Here is an 18,953-nt window from a genome sequence, read left to right as displayed (position 1 = left end):
CTCCAAAAACCTGAGACCTATTTTGGTACCTTATCCCATTATAAAAACTAATTTCACTAATAATTAAATTAAATTGAACAAATAAAACAATGAAATGAAAATTAATTGAAAACGTAATGCAAAACTCACCTAATTAACCTAAATACTAATTAATTCCCCTTAAAAAAACTGAGCAGTGCTTAAAAGGTTAATTGAAAGAAAATTAAATAAAAAAGATTTGGGCAAAAAAAGTTGAGCCTTAAAGGGGCCGTTGGAGTTTTCCTAAAGAAAAGGAGGCCCTGTTCGGAATTTTAAATTAAATAGGGGCAAAAAGATAATTTTGTATCTTAAATTGGATCTGAACATTGATCATGATTTGATCAAACGGCTCAAATCAACCCTAATCTTACCCCTATAAATTCTTTCTTTTCAGTCTCTCTCTTCATTCTATGGTTCTCTCATCTCTTTTGGCCCGCCGATCTCTATTCCATCTTTGTTTCCTCTCTCTCTAGTGAAAACCTAATTTTTCTCTTCATTCGACCGATGTTATGCTTCCCTCTTCTAATGGTGACAGTTGCATGTTTTGGTTTGAGGACTCCTCAGCTTCGCTTCCTTTCGAGAATCCATCTGGTAAAGAAAACTCACTTGTTTTCATGTTTTTTCTTCTTCTTGTCCTCGAATTTTCTAATTTTGGCTTTGGTTTTGCCAGATTTTCTCTTGAACTCTGGGTCAGGTTACTTATGTGACTGTTTGGGTTGTTTATAGTGATGGGTTATCTCTGGATTTCGAGATCGGGATTCTTCTTGTGCTTTTGACAATTATAGCTTGCTGATACGGATGGATCTTCTTCTTCACGCTTTTCCTATTTCTTGGGATCATCTCTGTTTCTCACTTCTAGGTAATTCCTTATGAGATTCATACTATTTCTCTGGTTAAATTTCTGATATACTTTCAAGGATTAATATTTGTTTATTTATATATATGTGACCATAACTAACCAGATTGGGTTTATATGGAGTTCGTTTTATGGTAAAGAAATTAAGCTTTTATTGTGAACTTTCATAGATTAGTTTCAAATTTACACTCTTATACAAGTATACTAGACAATAGACAGCTTAAAATGTTTTGATTGGGTTGTGTAAGGTTATCTATGTTGATTGCTCAAACTTGTCAGAAGATGTTAGCCTGGGGGCTGTGGCTTATGGTTTAGGGGTTTAATGTTGTTTTAGTTGCCTTTGGCTCATATGAAGGGGTTTCTATCACTCTTTTTTGGCCTTGTAGCTCCTGTTTTAGGGGGTTCTTTGGGTTTTTAGTAATTTTGGCTCCTATTTTGGACGTTTCTAGCAGTTTTCTGTTCTCTTTCGAGTCTCAGTATGCGGAACTTCAAATGTACCTTGAACACCTGATAAACAAGCAGTATTTGCATCTTGTGCAAATTGTGCAGGTGACTAGCTTCCATCTTTATCAATACCTTGTAAATGTAAAATCATCGATAAAGCTTCGCTAGCTATTGGAGATTCACACATCTTTGCTCTCATATTTAGAACCACGTTTTAAAAAATGTCTTTTAAATTATGCTATGATATAAATAACTCAAAACTTCATTATGTCAATGTCATTCATGGTATTGATTCTTGATTTTATAATTTAGCTGTTTTTTTTATCATTTTATTGATGCTATTTTCAATGAAAGCTCTCATAGAATATTTTACTTCAATAGTAGATATTAGGAACTATAAAAAAAAAGAATTAAAGAAGAAAGGAAGAAAAAGCAAGAATAAAGAGAGCTAGATTCCTGACTGTAGGAAGTTTCATCATTTCCAAAAATCCACCTAGAAAATTCCATTTTTCTAAGTTTATTATATTTTATATAAATTGTTCTTGAACAGATGACAGTGGTAATGCTGCAAAGGAAAGTGGTAATTGGTCGGCCAATTGTTGAAATGCCATCAGATGAAGGAAACTCTGTATCTGTAAATCATATAATTCCTGCCCCTAAAGTCTATTGTTTTGTTCGAGAACAACCATTAAAATCTATCATTTTGGATTCAAAAAGTTGCTAAATCTTGTTTCTGGATTAAGTAGAAAAGGGATATATGAAGTTCGTTTTCTCTTTATGTTGAGTAATATGTCAGTGGTGTATTTCTTATTTCACTGTTTCTATTGGTCATTTTTTAAGAAATATGGAAATTATATGCCAACATCCTAATTATTCTGTAATGAATAGGCTTTTGTTGATTCATATTAATACTTGAGAAATGCTTTATATTATTTTTGGAAATCATCAATCATTGTCTAATTACACATATAGGGTTAATCATTTTCTTTTCCTCTATTGCCATTTCCGTAGAGGAGAGACTACTCAAATTCAAAGTGGGTTTGAAGTGTCATTCAGTATGGGTTCACTTGGCGATACCTTGTTCACCTGACAATTTATGGAGTAAGTCAGGAACCATTTAAAATGGTTTGATTTTGTTAGACTCTTTCTGCATATTGTAATTTTCTTTTTCCGCATGATGATTCAAATGTTGTTACTACTTACTAGAAGATAGCCTCCTTAGAAAGCTCACTTTTATATGATATATTTATATTTGAGCAAACTATGCAGTCTATACATTTATAATGGTAGGAGGCGTTAAAGGGATGAGATAAACCGTTCTCATGTTTGGCATGCTTTTGTGTATGGCTGTGTTGGACTCCAAATCTTTTATACTATACAAAGTGCAATTCAAAGTTTCTATAAATTAGGTTCTTAATTTAATTCTATTTAATTATTTATTTATTATTAGCTCCCTTCAATCCAAATATAATATTAATGTAAAAAATTATATTTATTTATGTATTATGAATTTTAATTATCAAATCAATTATTATTTATTAAAAAAACTGATTTCAATCTTCCATCAGAAACGTGTTTTTAATGGAAGAAGTATACTGACGGAACAAATTTCCGTCAACAATATTGTCAGAAACTTTGACGGTTTTAACGTCAATAAAAACGTCAAAAAGTTTTGACGGAACATGGCTGTCAAGAAAAACGTCAAACTCTTTGACGGAAATTCCGTCAAGCATTCGTCAATAAATTCCGTTAGCATTCCGTCAAAATCTTTTACTGACGTGTGTTTTATCCACGTTTTTCGAACCGTCAATGTTCCGTCAGTAAATTGGTTTATTGACGGAATTTAAGTGTTTACTGACGGAAATTTCCGTCGTAAACAGTGATTTTCTAGTAGTGTACCACCGTTAGTCAATTTGATATGTGTTTGCTAACGGAATTAAGCTCAAGCTACCATTTTATAAATTTTTAAACCACAAACCTGTGTAACCACAAAGTTTATTTTTTGTAATTTTTCCTTTTATTTATTATTATTATTTAAAACAGATTAAAAATTTCACTTTAGTAATGGAACGGCAGCGTTTCATTTTAGTGTTATTGCTTTTGGTCCCAATCCCCTCCTCTCCCTCTCGATTTCACTAATTCAGAAATCCCAAATCGGCGACCGTCGTTCCTCGCTGCTCTCAGGACCCACCCCGACCGATCGGTTGGTCACCGCTGCCGCATTTCCTCACCGTCGACTGAGAAAAGGCGTCCATTCTGAATTCTGCAGGTGATGGTAACATCAATTCTATTATTTCATTGACTGATTTGATTCTGAAGATTACATTAAATGTATCCTCTATTAGAGGGAGAAGGATTGAATACTTTCTGTAAATTTCGAGCTCAAGGTCCTCTCTTCTTCATATCGCCTCTCTGGAAGCTCTTGCAATCTGCCACTCCTCTTTACCTCCGTGCAACCTTGTCGTCGTTGAGTTGAGCTCATCTCAGGTGAGTTTATCTTTCACTTAATCTTGGTTTTCATTGTTCTTTCTGTCAATTGGAGTTTGTTATTAGAATCTGCCCATTGGTGTCCGTTAATTACACAATAAGGAATGCATGTGTGCAATCATGTTTGAATTTTCTCCCCACAGCTACTTGTTTCTAGTGACGGCTCAACTTGGTTCACAGTTACTCTTCCACAGCTTGGTTTAGTGCCTTCACCAGATCTTATGCAGTAAGTAGCAGTAGGAGGCAGAGTTATAGGACTACCGAGGATGATCCTTCAAGTGCTTCAAGAGAAGTTGCCGTATACAGGCAGAATTCCGATCCTCAGGTAGATCTAGTTCGCCTGCTTCTTTTTACAAAGGAATGAACGGAAATTCCTGTCATCAAGTAGAATCCAGTTTTAGTTCTAAACGTCCTCATAGTCAATCACTGGATATCTCATCTGCTTCACAGGATGATGAATTGGTTCAAACTATATGCTATTTAGATACAGAAACTCGGAAAAATTGGACCTTATGTGGGGAAAGTGTATTTCAAAGTGTCATTCAAATACACTTAGGCAGCTCGTACATTCTCACTCAGCTCGTACATATCTGAAGTTGAAGGTATTTCCATTATTTTTCTTTACCTTCTTGTTACATTTTGGTAGTAAAACTATGATTAATAACTGAGATTATTCATTTTTGCCATCGTTAACTGATGAAATGGTGTGATTATCACTGAGTAGTCGTGCTGATCATGCATCATTATGTGATAATTAATTAAATCAGGATTCACAATCCTGCTCATGTTTACTAGATTCTGTTATAATATATGTTACACTGAAACTCTTCTTCGTTAGCGTTCTGGTGTTTCCTATCCGTTTCCATTTCCACTACCGTTTCCTAGTTATATTTTTTTAGAAAGAACATTTCATGGTGTGCTTTTTTGTTTCAGTTTTCGTTTCCGTGCAATCATGGCAGAAGTTCATTTTATAATTCAAATTGACCCTTGTACTTGGCATAATTTGTCACTTTGACCGGCATTCTTCGATTTTGGCACATTTTACCCATGTACTTTAGCTTCTTTTTTGTAATGAAAATTTGGTTCTCACTAGACATTTGGTTACATTCGCGTGCGAATTACAGGTGACATGCAAGCAATTGTTCCATGTATTCCTTTATCTCCCTGTGAATTGTATGTTTGTAAATATAAGGAAATGATTTTTGAAGTCCAATCCACTAGGCGTATTTTGTTCATTATTTTGAGTAATATATCTCGAAGTACCTGTTGAATATCTTTCGAACACAACCAGTACATTCTAAAACAACCCCTACTTGAACATCTTTCCCTTGAACATAAACCTCCTTGTGATTTTGGGATTTTTTTTTTTATTCATTCAACTCTTCTATTTTCCGATTTGAAGTGAAGAAGGAAGGAAGGAAAAAGAAGTGAAGTTGCTAACTCGAACTCCAAATTATGGAAGATTTCATTGATACTAATATAGTTCTAAATATAGTCTCTTTTATACGATTAGAGAGAATAGTTAGATCTCATGTTGCCGTGTCTGTCTTAATGTACCAAAATTGAAGTAGACGAGCCCAAAGGGACAAACTTTACCAAGTAGAAGGGCTAAAAGTTTACTTTTGCCATTTAAATATGTCCTGATTTTTAGCACATGTTTATCGGTCCTTGTTAGATAGATTATTGATATGAAAATTTTCTTTGCTTGCAGGTGCTTTGGCTGTTTATGTTGCATTTCAAATTGAAAATATTAAATCCATAGCTGAAAGGTTTATGAGTAGTATCACGAATTCGATAGAAATGGTGCTGAAATGCAATGTCGAGGTTAGAATCATTGGAGTGCCAGATGGTGCGGATTCATTGAACTGTGCAATTCAAAGTGAGTTACAGGGTCAGAAGGAAAGAAAGGTAAATTGCACAAACCCGATCAATGATTACTCTGACTCTCAGCTAGAGTACTCCCTGAAATTATCCAGGAAGCTTTAATGCTGATATGGAAAATGGTGAAGAGAAAGAAGGAATACCGGAATTATTAATGCAGAGGATAGAATCGATCGTCCGAGAGCAGAGGTTAGAGACCGTCTGGTTACAGGCTATAGAGAAAGGCACTCCTGGTTGGTTGAGTCGATTGAAAACCGAGAAGAATCAGGTGCTGCCACAAGAGGATATCCATCAACAGAATCAATTGGAATCTGCAAGTTCAATGGGCCTTTTATCTCAGCATTGGGAAGACAAACTAAACCATTAACTCAAAAGTCTGAGGATGGAAGAATATGTGGTGCTCCATAAGGACCAGATCGGTAAACGAGCTGATCATTTCCCGAAATCTCCAAGCTTGTTGCACAATAGCAAATTTATAGGCAACTTAAACAAGGAAAGCCTGTCAGTCGTAACCTGGTCCCTTTTCTAATTGTTCAGTCTTCTGTTCAGTGTATTCATGAGAAATACGTATATTATATCCATCTAATCTCAAGCCGGTTTTTGTAACAGGAGGTTGCAACGGACTTTTGGAGTACCAACATAACTCTCAAGGAAAAAGGTAATCAACTTTTTTTTCCATTCTTTTTCTATTCAGAAAAATCTAATATTTGACTGTTAATTCTGCGCCGGGGGTTAGATTTTACAAACATTTTAAGTTCAAAACGTGTCGAACTTAGTCTTTATAGATCTATGTTTTAAAGAAAGATATTTTTAAATTATTTTCAAATGCAATGATGACCAATGGTTACGATGATGAGGACAAGGCACAACTACAGTTGGATATCTTTGAGTGAGGTGATTTAGTTGACTTGGTCTTTATATATCTCCTCGTAACAAGTTATAAGACTGCTAATTTTTGTAATTTAGGAGGTACTCAATTTTTTATAGTAAATTACATTGATAATACTGAACTTTACTCTAGTTCACGCTTTGGTAACTAGATTTCATTTGTCCCAAAATATATCTTAAGTACTAGACAATTTAGTACATTTGACCGGTCAATGCAATTTTGACCATTTTTAATTAAAAATTGACCAATTTTCCTCTCTTAGATTTTCTCTCTTCAACATGAAATTGGTTGCATTTTAGCATGGTTATTAAAGGTGCAAGGGGGTCCTGGAGCCTTGACGCAAGGCGCAACTTAAGGCGCACGCCCGAGCGACTCGAGGCGCACAAAAAAAAAAATCATAAATTCATAATACTAGTCACAAATAATCACAAATAATCAAATAACAACAATGAAACCATAAAATGCATGAGTTAAGTTCTAGTTAACTATTAAGACATGAGTTAACTGTTGTGATATGTGGAGTAAAAACTGTCAATCTTTCTCTATCCATGCTTTTCTTTTATTTTCTGAACTTGGAAAACCCTAAAATACCCTCAACCCTAAAATACCCTAAGGTAGCTGAGACGCGCGCCTTGCGCCTGGCTTAAGGCGCACCAAGGCGCGTGCCTGACTGACCGCGTCCGCCTTTGGGCTCCAGAGGCGCTGAGGCTGGAGCCTTAGTCAAGGCGCGCCTTAATAACTATGCGTTTTAGCGTTAACGATATTATGAGTAGCGAATTCTGTCATGCTCTCAAATTAATATTTTCTACGGGTTTTCTATTAGATAATTTTTCTTCATTCACAATCTCTGTTAGTGAGTTTTTGGTTTTCCTGTTGCCTACAAAGTAGTTTTTCTATTTGTTCTTTGTTGCCCGTGTGTTCTGGATCTGGGTCTCTGTTGTATCCGGGGCTTTGGTTATGTGTTTTTCTTTCCTTCCAAAGAAAATGGGAGTTTCTCAAGTATTCTTTTGCATTTCGTTTCACTTTGATTTATGCTCTCCGAAAATGGTATAAAGGGCGGCCCGGTGCATTACGCGTCCCCGTTAAGCGAGGGTCCGGGGAGGGTCCCACCATAAGGGTGTACTGGGGGCAAACCTTCCCTTGCCAATTTTTTTTGGCAAGAGGCCGCTCTCCGAAAATGGTATCACTAACTTAATTTCTTCATCTTTTCCTTTGTGTAATATCTACCCAAATCAGCAGAAAATTGGAGAGGGAGAGAAAATTTGGTCAATTTTTATTTAAAAATAGTCAAACTCGCGTTTGCCGATCAAATGTACTAAATTATCAAATCATTATATATTTTTTTGAACAAAATGAAATATAGGTAACAAACTGTGAACTAAGATAAAGTTCAAGTACCATTATGTAATTTACCCATTTTTTAGAGTAAAATATGAATAATAAAGTAATATGATGGTTACAATTAGATTGGTACTTTCAGAAATCGTTAATACACCGGATTCAAATATTGTTAGAGTTTTTTTTAATACAAAACCAACCCGAATAGGAGTAAGTTAGGTTTTTGTTTACATGGCACCAAATTAATTGGTTATGAGGAGAGCGTATTGAACATCTCACATTGTTAAATGAGAAAGCTATATAACTCCTTAAATATGTGAGGCAATTCTCACCTTTGAGGTACCTTTTGCATGCAAAAGCCTTTATTTACAATTAGTTTTTTACAAGTTAATCGTGTTGATTCATTTATGGTCCGAACCAATAAGTATCATCACTAATTCATTAATGTGCAGGTTACATGAATCATGTCATAGGACAACCATAATTTTTTCTATTTAAAAATGAAGGGGTCTGTTAACTTGTTTAGCATGTTCTGTTCCATAAACAGCGAGTCAATTAAAGTAGATAAATGATATACTATATTGAAATAAGGGTAATTAATTTATTAGTCCCTATATTTTGACAAAACACACTGTTTAGTCCCTATATTTTTAAAAACATATGGTAAAGTCCCTAACTTTTTTCTCAGTGAACTGTTTAGTCCCTAAGGTTTTTCTCGGTGAATTGTTCAGTCCATGCCGTTAGACTCTCATGAAGATTCTGTTAGTCAATTTGGATTTGCGTTCTTCTTTTCCTTTATTTTCCTTTCCTTTAAACTCTAATACATCTGAAATCAATTTTAAGTGTTCTTCTTGATTTTCTTCTTAATCGTTCAAATTTGTAAGCATTGGGTCTGTTCTTTTTCTTGTTTTCCATACAAATAGCTTCTTATTCTAAATTGGATTTTATCTTCTGAAGTTTGAAGGTAAATAGTAAAGGGTAATTTCATCATTTCTGAAGTCATAAACGGTAAAAAATCTAACAAACAGATGGAAGGACTAAACAATTCACTGAGAAAAAGGTTAGGGACCTTACCATGTGTTTTTGAAAATACAGGGACTAAACAGTGTGTTTTGTCAAAATATAAGGGCTAATAAATTAATTACCCTTGAAATAAATACAATGGAAAATTATTTTCATCGTGGCAAACAAAGGAAATATAAGAATTCTTTGAGGACTCAATTTGCAATTTCTCTCATTCAATAATGTTATTGAACCTTAAACCAGTTGTCTCATCGGTTCAACGTCTGGTCCGGTTTTCAAAACATTGGGTTCTTCTAAACTCGATCTTTTCTGCTTCCATTTTGTGATTTTCAGCATTAGAATCGCCAAGTCGATCTTCTCCTCTTCTAAACTCGACAGAAAAGTTAAATATATAACAAAATCAATGATCAATGGTTCAATGTGGAAAAATAATTGATCAGAGGTTTGATCTTTAAAACATGTAAAGTTTAGAAGCTTAATTATGCTTTTTACCATTTTAGATTAAATAATTTCCAAATACATAATTTTGAAATAAAGAAATTGGAAAAAGTATTTATAAAAACATATTCATGAATCTTTGTCATCTACACTTCACACGTGCGTCATTTTATGAGTAACAAATCAAAAACATATTTTGAGATGTAAAAAGATAAAAAAAATATATATTATCTTTTGTACGAATTAGCCAAAAAGAATTCAAAAAATTCACCGAATTTATAAATATTAATCTCAAATTTTATTATTAAATTATAAAAAACATAAATTTTTTTTAGAACTAAGTTATATGTAATTAGTACAGAATAAGGAACAAAATATTTGTATTTTATAAAAGTGTTTGAAATTGATCCAAATTATCAAAGTTAGGAGTAAAATTGCTCTTGGTTATCAACGTTAGTGGTAAAATTGCACTATTTTAGACGTTAGGTATAAAATTGCTCCTCACCCGAAACATTTGAGTTAATTTTGCACCTTAACCCAATCGATAATGGTAAAATATATATATATTTTTTTTTATAATGGCGTATAAATATTTGGGTAATTATAATTTATTAGTCCTATTTTGAAAAACATATGTTTGGGGAACCATGTGATAAATCTGTTTCTTCTTCTTGTAAGTTATCACTTTGGCCCCTACACTGAGAATGATTCAAAAATTTACATTAAAATCCAAATAAAAACAAATACACTAAAATACAAATATAGTACTACATTCTCCATTTCAGAAATTTTGAATGGGATATTCATTTGGAATTTGACATGAATCACATGGAGTCCACGTGAAACTTATCTAGCTTTAAAGTCTATGCCAAAAGAACTAACATTCACATTATTGCTTAATTTCATTTCAATCCCTCAACACTACTTATCTTTATTCTTTTTAAGAAGAAAGATAAATCTTTTATTTGTAGGAAAAATAATAGTACATTTCAATATAAAAAATTACAATTTAAAAGAACATTAAAAAAAAGCTTTAATTTGCATTTTAATATTTGTGATATAGTAATAATAATGCACAGTATTTGAAATTGTTTGTGGTACAATTCGAGAAACACACTCCACCTAGATTTGACTTTATAATTCTTTTTCTCTAGAAATGATCTAATGATATTTCAATGGGTAGATGTTTTTTTTATGAGAGAGAAAGTTAATGTTTAGAAGAAAAAAAATTTCTAAAAAAGGTAATTTTGAAAAATAAACTATAAAAAATGTAGTTCCATAATAAATATGATATTAAACAATTTTAATTCTTGAAAATTTTCACGTGAAACCATATGTTATTTATTTGAAATTCATACTATATGTTATTTTAAGTAAAAAGTTAAAAATCACCTATGAAACTTTTTTTGGATAAATTACACTTATGGCCACTTAACTTTACCAATTTTAACATTATGGTCACTGAACTTCAACTCTTAACGATATGACAACTGAACTTTACACTTTCTAACACTGATGGCCACTCAACTTTAACTAACTCCTTAAAGTGACTATTAACAACCTCAAAATGATAATATGCAAGAATTAAAATTGTTCGCAACGACATTTAACATGAAACCACATTTTTTTTCCAAAATCACAGCTTTAGAGCTTTTATCTCTCTAAAAATCCACTTCCTCTCCTAACTAAACAACACCTAAATAATCTCAAAATGAAAATTTTCAATGACTAAAGTTCCTTATAATATCATTAACTCTTCAAATTTTTTATTTTGGGACCGTCAGCAACCGTTTTGAGATGTTGAGTGGCCACCGGTGTTATAAAGTGTAAAGTTATTGAAGTTCAGTTGCCACAATGTTAAAATGGATAAAGTTCAGTGTCCATAAATTAATTTACCAGTTGTTTTTTTGCTTTTTCATTTAAAGTAATTAATATACAATTTTTAGTGAATCAGAATGTTTTATCTACCAAACCATACATGTTTTGCCTGAGGTCCATCCAACCTAAATGTATGAAAAGGAAACTTGTTTTTGACTGAAGTGTATGAAAAGGAAAAGTGAAGCATCTGTTTGTACAAAATGAAGAAACATGCCAACACATAAGTAATATATATTGAAACAAAGACAATGGAAAGTTATTTCACAAAACAGACTAGGGTATATCAAATGGAGAAGATGAGTAAGAAGAAGTTGATGACTATTATTATAATTACGATTATAAGAATGATGTGGTTTTCTGATTGCTGTTTGGAGACTGAGAAAATTGCTCTCTTACAACTCAAATCTTCCTTCAATATTTCCAATTCTGATTGGAGTGGTGTAGCTGATTGTTGTACTTGGGAAAAAGTTGAGTGCAATTCCACTACAAGCCATGTTTCTCAACTTGATCTTTTTGGTATAATAGATTGGAATTCGGAAGAACGATATCTAAATGCTTCTTTGTTTCTTCCCTTTCAACATTTAAATGAACTTTACTTAGGGGGTAATGGAATAACTGGTTGCATTGAGAATGAAGGTAGTTCGAATTCTCAATTAATACACTAACTAATCAATGCCTTTAATTTGTTAATTTATCATCTTTTTGGTTTGCAGGTTTTGAAAGGCTATCAACTCTTACCAATTTGGAGATTCTTGATTTAAGTTGGAATTCTCTCAACAATAGTATCTTGCCATCTCTGAGTGCTCTTCCGTCTTTGAAATCTTTATACCTGGGTGGAAATAATCTGAATGGAACAATTAATATTTCAGGTGAATTCCTTAAATCTTGAGTTTTAACTCTGATATAATATATTGTCATCTCTCAAAACTCTTGATATATCATACAACCAATTCAAAGGGCCCGTCAATTTCAAAAGTTAGAAATAATATAACCAATTTATTAAGTAGTTATTTCAATTTCATTATGATTATAAAAGTTAGTGGTGGGCTATTCTTGTGTAGATGAGAATTTCCTTGGAAACATTAAGAGAGCATTTCCTTCTCTCAAACTGTTGTCCTTGACTAGTCTCAATATCAATGGCACCATTTCTATTGGTAAAGATACTTTACAACCTTTTAACTTCATAATTCCCTTATCTTTTCTTTGACATGCATAATTGTTTTTTCGTTTTAATAATATAGGATCTATTTTTGGAACATTGGAACATTTGTACTTGAATAATTCTGGTCTCGACACCAATATCGTGCAAAGCATTGGAATAATGAGATCCCTTAAAACTTTATCATTAAAAGGATGTGGACTTAGTGGCAACATACCTACTTCTCAAGGTATATATCATCACTTATATTTTTGTGTTATTTTTTCTATAAGTCATTATATATTTGCATAATTTCTTATTAGGATTGTGCCTATTGAAGCAGCTTGAAGCACTTGATCTGTCACTGAATGACCTCAATGGAACTCTACCTTGGTGCTTGGCCAATTTGACTTCCCTCTATTATTTGGACCTCTCTTACAATCAATTCAATGGAACAATGTTTTCGTCTCCCTTACAGAGTTTAACATCCCTCCAATCTCTAATTCTCTCTCGCAATCTCTTCCAAATCCCAATCTCACTCACTCCACTTTTCAACCTTTCCCAACTCAAATCCTTGATTGTTGATAACAATATAATATATGCAGACAAAAATGACCATAATTTGAGTCCAAAGTTCCAATTAGAGGTACTCTATTTTAATGGCTATTATGTTGGACATGGTGACATTGGAGCAATACCCAAATTCCTATATCACCAACATAACCTACAAGACGTGACGATCTCTAACATTAAATTGAGAGGAAAGTTTCCATATTGGTTGTTAGAGAATAACACAAGAATAAGACACCTTAATTTGAACAACAATTCTCTTTCTGGGTCTCTTCTTCTACCAACTAATCCTCATGTGAATTTGAGAAATTTGGACATTTCTGATAATTGTTTCAATGGCTATATCCCTTCACAAATTGGAGCATACTTTCCAAGATTAATATCATTAGAGATGTCTGGAAATGAGTTTAATGGAAGCATTCCAGATAGCCTGTGTAACAACACTAGCTTATATGTTTTGGATATCAGTAGAAACCATATATCTGGAAGAATACCAAAGTGCATAGGAAATATGTCTAGACTTGGACTTTTAGATCTCTCAAATAACAATATTTTTGGATATCTACCTTCCAACTTTAGCTCATCCATTAATGTTGTCAAGCTATCCAAAAATAGGCTTCAAGGATCATTGAAGGATGCATTTTATTATTGCTCTAAGCTAATAATTTTAGACCTTAGCTACAATAATCAGGAAGCATCCCTTCATGGATTGAGAGACTTTCTCAATTAAGTTATCTAGTCTTGGGACATAACAATTTTCAAAGAGAAATTCCAATTGAACTTTGCAAGCTGAAGCAATTAAGTTTGCTTGATATTTCTCACAATAGAATGTCTGGCCATATGATCTCATGTCTACATTTTACAAGCTATGAGACTCTGTTACACAATAATCTTTTTCATACTCGTTTTTCAATACCCACAAAGGTTACACCCTTAGAGATTACAGTGAAGGGTAATACATATTCCTTTAAAGCAAGAATTTTGATTTATATGTCTCGAATTGATATATCGTGTAACAAGTTTACAGGTCAAATTCCTCTTCAAATTGGAGACCTTGGAAATATCAAAGTACTAAACTTTTCTCACAATAGTTTAACCGGAAAAATTCCTCCAACATTTTCCAATTTGAAAGAAATTGAGAGCTTAGACCTTTCACACAATAACTTACAAGGAACAATACCCCATCAGCTTACACAATTGACCAGTATCGCAGTTTTCAATATGTCTTACAATAATTTATCTGGTCGAACACCGGATGATGTGGCACAGTTTGCAACATTTGATGAAAGCAGTTACAGAGGAAATCCTTCTCTTTGTGGTTGGCCATTACTGAAAAGTTGCAATCCTCTAAAAACAACTTCAAGTGACAATGAAGAAAGCAACAATAGCTTCATTGACATGAAGACTTTTTACATGACCTTTGGTGTAGTTTATGGGATGGTGTTGTCAGTAATAGCTGCAGTTCTATGCATAAATCCGTATTGGAGAAGAGTTTGGTTTTATTATGTTAAGATGACTATAGACAATTCCTACTACTTTATCATTGACAATGTTCCATTTTTGTCAAAGTTTAAGTTTCCTATGTTTTGTCGAAGGATCTATAGATATGTTCGAGATTGAATAACTTGAAGTTATACATTCTATGTAATTTGTGTGCTTTTGAATTATATGTACAACTTTAATTTGGTTTTTATTATTTTCTTGTTTTAATTGTAAGCCACTTTTTTTTTTTTTTTTGTATGTTCACATTCAAATCAATTGAAATAGGAAGTATGTCTCTCAAGTATATCTTTAAAAAAAAATGTCTCTCAAGTATAATGTTTTGGTTTCTATTGTCTTAAAATAATATCATTTTTTCATCGTAATGTTCCTTTTTTTTATTTTTATCAAATCTTCAAGTTTTCATACTTGTATTTAACCAAACCAAACTAGATTTATGTTAGAAAATTTTGAATAAATTATATATTAATTTAAATACCAACAAACACTTCCTTTTATGAACAATCGTATCCGTCGTGAACAGCCATGTTGTCCGTGTACAGTCGTATTCATTCGTAAAAAGATATAACCCTTGAGTTCTATTTATATAGAATTGGAATTGTCAAATTCAAAGACTAGAGTCTTGACTGTGGAAAAAATATTCTCTGAAATTTTTCTTATTCTCTGTCTGTTCATAGTGTTGTTTTTCTACTTCGGTGATAATGAGTCTACACACGGTTTGAGTTCGCTTGCTTAATTTGTTGTATCTTAGGAGACAGTCGTCAATAGCGACAATATCTGTCTTAAAGAAACTGCTAATACATACCTCAAATTTGTCTAACTCTTTCCTTTTAATTTTTAGTTTCATTGTTAATATATTTTTCTGTATTTGTTTTGTTTTTTGGTTAATCACATATAACAATTTAGTGGGTTATTAACATAACTTCTACAACAAAAATAAAGAAATTAAATTAATGAATGAACTTGCGAACTGAAGATATCGAATTCCGCTCCTTGTAACTCCTATGGAATAAAATTATTTATGATAGGGACTATTTACATGAAAATCGTATTTGATTATAAAATTACAATTAAATTATATTAAAAAACTTAATTTTTAATATATCATTATTTTCTACATTACAAATAAAATATGATTTTACGCCATAATTTATTAATTTTAACCTCAATTCATAAATCCTAAACCCAAAAAAATATATATATTTTAGACCCCTAATTTATAAAACATAGTTCTTAAAATATATGAAAAACAATAATTTTCTTAATTTAATATTATTTATATTAGTACTTAACATAATTGTAAATAATTTTTCAAATCTAAATTTCTATATATTCACGAAGAAACCCCTAAAATATTCACCAATCTTATTTAGGCCCATTCTTCAAAAAAAAAATCTTACTTTGGCCCAAATTTAATTATTATGTTCAGAAACATGTGAGGCCTAAAAAGGCCCAAAGTATCAAACACTACTTAACATTGACCGATTTCTGGAAGGTATCCTAATCTAAAAAGCAAAGGAAATTTTTTTCCTTTTCATGAAAATTATAATTAATTATAAAATTATAATTAAATTTGATTATTAAAATTAATTCTCAACATGTCACTATTTTTTATATATCATAAATAAAATATATTTTATATTTTAATTTAAAAAATTGAGACTACAATTCACAAATTTTAAACTCTAAAAAATATATTATAAACTTCTAATTTATAGACTTAGTTCGTAAAATATATTAAAAATAATAATTTTTTTTTACGGGTTTGACAGTTCTTGGGCCATGGGTGCTCTCCCCGCTCAAGTTCTGTCTCGTCCCAATTTCTATCAAAAAAAATTTACTTTATTTTGAAATAAAACACTTCTTAATTATTAAAATTGGAAGAAAGAACAACATTGAGATATGGTGGTGGACATGCTCACACACCACGAACATACTGAAAATTGACCGCCTTAACTAAGAGATGAGCGACCGAATTCGCTGGATGTTTTACATAAGAGACTGAGTAATTGTCTAACTCTTTTAAGATACTAACACAATACAAAATGACCTTAAAACCAAACTATTTACATATTTCTGATATGGGTTGTGAGTTAATCATTGTTTTCATAAGAAACACTAACATAGGCTTATGGTCTTGCACTAGATCTTTTAGAACAAATAATGATTTAGATATAATTTAAATTATTACTTAGATAATTGTAAATCACCCAGAAAAAATAAATATCAAACCTACTTAAAATTCTTTATCAATATTTCTACCATGTGCCAATATGAAAGCTTAAAAAAAATAAAAAATACTTCAGCAACAAGAAAATTTTAAATTTTTTATTCTAGTTATTAAGAATTAAACTTAAATTCTTATTCTAATAGAAAAATTAAACTAAACAGGATTTGATTTTCAACATGCATTAACATTTTTCTTAGGGAGACATGGTCGGGGGTGGAGACAAGGGTTCGGGGGCCAGGTCCTCCCGGCCGCTGGAAGCACCATAACTACGAGTAGTTTCGACTCCATGTCTCCATAAAATTTGAGGCTATGATGATTCTGGCCTTCTGTTTTCAAAGAAATAATAATCGAGTGCAGAATTAGTACTTCAAAGTTAGCCCAAGTCCTGTTAGGCTGTCTCTAAATTCAAAACTCTAACTTTTTTTTAGCCTGTTAGGTCCTCTCTAAATCCACAATTCTAATTTTTTTTAGATTATTAGGTTCTCATTGAATCCAATTTTTTATTTTTTATTTTGGCATGTTAGGACTTTCTTAAATCCAAATTTCTAATTTTTTTTTTTTGCCTATTAGGCCGTCCCTAAATCTGATTTTTTCTATTACAAAAAAAAATTACATGTTAAGAATCTTAAATACAATATAGCTTTGTCTTGAAAAGTTTTATATTGATACTTAAAAATTGGTTCTTAACCACTCCGATTATAACACGTGTATATACTAAAAAAATTTAAACAAGTTCAATTTAGCAAAAAAAAAAAAAATTACAAACCACGTGTAAAATCAGCCCCCAACTGAACAATCATGTATTCGTCACTGGACATGGTAGAAATGTTGTTGGATAATTCATAGTGATTGGCTGAAAAATATTGACAAATTTACATACAAATTTATTTTCAAAAAACTATCTACAATTATATCGAGTTATATTTTGAATTATGTCAAACTAATAAAATCATTATTTTTAATTTATTTTAAAAAATAGAGTTTATAAATTAGGGGTCTAAAATATATTGTTTAGAGCTTAGAATTTATGAATTGAAGTTTAAATTTTTTAATTAGGGTGTAAAAGCATATTTTATTTGTTATATATAAAAAATAATGATATATTTAGAATTAAATTTGATAATCTGATTTAGTTGTAATTTTATAGTTAATTATGATATTCATATAAGAAGTCCAAAAATATAAGATTTTGAGTTAACTTCGTCACGTCAGTTTTCCGTTAGCCTTTTCTTCTAATCTAACTATTTTATTTACATTGAAATTAAATTTTTGTAAGTTTATTTATCATCAAACCATAAATACAAAACTTCAGTGATAAATAATCAATGTTTTGAAAACTGGACAGGTCGGTTCGACTGGTTCTGATTGGATGGTTTGGTTAGATTTGATATAAGAGCATCTTTAGTGCAAAGTTACAAATTTTGTTATTTTGGACCTCCACATCATCAAAGATAACACTCTAAATTTACATACCACTAGAATAACTTGTTACTTCAAATTTTAGTAAGCCCCGCTTATCATAAAACACTTCATATTTACTCAATTAACATACAATTAATAATTTTTTATCCAACAATATAATTAATTCTATACTAACTATTAATAAAAAAAATTTATCTAATATAATAATTAATTCAATATGTATTATTATTTTAATAAAATTAAATAAATAAATTATTATTATGAAATAACATAAATCTTATTAATCTTATTAGCCAGTTAAAATAGGGGTTGCATACAACAAAATTACATAATTTTTACGAGAATCATGCATTATGATCAGTGACTCCAAAATATTGTCATATATGTTCAATTACATCCAATTTTAGATTTATATAGATGACTCTACTACGAAACTATAAATGCAAATAGACTAGTAAATTAAAAACTAAATTACAAGAAAAATAAATGCAACGGTAATATTTTGAAAGAAACAAATGAATAATTATTATTATTATTCTATTTATATATCCGTTGAATATAAATATTAGGATAAATAAATGCTTTTAAACAATAAAATGAATGAAAAAAATAGAATACAAAAGCAATAAAATAAAATGAAGGGTTAATATACATATTTGCTCTTGTGTTTTCTCGGAAAAACAGATTTGCCCTTAAATCAAATAAACCCACAAAACTATCCCTGAATTTTCCATAAACCTGCAATTATACCCTAATCTGACGGAGCGGCTAAACGGCGATAATATCAAACCTTCTCGTCTCCAAAAAAAAATTGGATGACGACAATCAAAATTCATTTGGT

At 31.4% G+C, this 18,953-nt stretch overlaps 1 pseudogene; it reads left to right on the top strand.

Moving 5' to 3' along the window:
- Positions 1–436: 436 nt before the first annotated feature.
- Positions 437–14,647, top strand: LOC136203546 (receptor-like protein 14; annotated as a pseudogene).
- The last annotated feature ends 4,306 nt before the right edge of the window (positions 14,648–18,953 follow it).

Source organism: Euphorbia lathyris, chromosome 8 (genome assembly GCF_963576675.1).
Source record: "Euphorbia lathyris chromosome 8, ddEupLath1.1, whole genome shotgun sequence".
Classification (NCBI taxonomy): domain Eukaryota; kingdom Viridiplantae; phylum Streptophyta; class Magnoliopsida; order Malpighiales; family Euphorbiaceae; genus Euphorbia; species Euphorbia lathyris.
This window is presented reverse-complemented; position numbering and strand designations above follow the sequence as displayed.